Below are 1,189 nucleotides of genomic sequence, written 5' to 3' on the forward strand. Positions count from 1 at the left end.
CATATTAGTATGTCATCAGTGAACACGATAACAAACATATCTAAATAAGGCTTAAACATTCTATACATAAGGTCCATGAATATTGCAGGCGTATTAGTTAACCCGAACGTGATGACCAGAAACTCATAATGACCATAACGGTTCCTGAAAGCTGTCTTTGGAATATCACATTCCCTTACCATGAATTGATGGTAGCCAGATTTGAGATCTATTTTCGATAAACAAGTGGCACCCTGAAGTTGATCGAAAAGATCATTAATCCTCGAAAGAGGGTACTTATTATTGATAGTAACCTTGTTGAACTGAAGGTAATCTATACACATTCTAAGGGAACCATCCTTCTTCCTCACAATTAAGACTGGAGCCCCCCAAGGTGAGACACTTGGTTAAATAAAACCATTCTCTTGGAGATATTTCAACTGCTCCTTTAACTCTTTCAAATCTTCTAGTGCCATTCTATATGGCATAATAGATATAGGGAGAGTATCTCAAAGAAGGTCTATACCGAAGTTTAATTCTCTCTCAGGAGGGACTCCGGGAAGATCATCACGAAAGACTTCTGGAAACTCTTTTACTACTGGAACTGACTAAATATGAGGTATCTCAATACTAGAGTCATTAACTCGGACTAAGTGATAGACACACCCCTTGGAAACTAACTATCTCTCCTTAAGGTACGAAATACAATGACAGTTAGGCATTGTTGAACTGCTCTTCCACTCCATAACTGGCTCATTAGGAAACTGGAACTTAACCACTCGAGCTCTAGAATCTATTGATGCATAACAAACATGAAGCCAGTCCATACCTAGAATGACATCAAAATATACCATGTCTAACTCAACTAAATTAGCCACAGTAATTTTGTGATTGACGGAAATTGTACAATCACAATAGACTCTCTCTGCTAGAATAGACACACAAACAGGTGTAGAAATACTGAAGGGCTCACTAAGTTGCTCAGGAAGAACATCAAAATTCATAGCAACATATGGAGTTACAAAAGATAAACTCACTCCTGGATCTAGCAAAGTGTAAACATTAAAGTTAATGACTTGGATCATACCAGTGACAACATCTGGAGAATACTCTTGCTCTTGGCGACTAATGATAGCATAAAGATGGTTTTCTCCTCCACCTGCCCCTGAAGTAGCTCCTCTAGATGCAACTCTATTTGTTAGAGAAACTA

This window comes from Solanum tuberosum, unplaced genomic scaffold (genome assembly GCF_000226075.1).
Source record: "Solanum tuberosum cultivar DM 1-3 516 R44 unplaced genomic scaffold, SolTub_3.0 scf00692, whole genome shotgun sequence".
In the NCBI taxonomy this organism is placed as follows: Eukaryota; Viridiplantae; Streptophyta; class Magnoliopsida; order Solanales; family Solanaceae; genus Solanum; species Solanum tuberosum.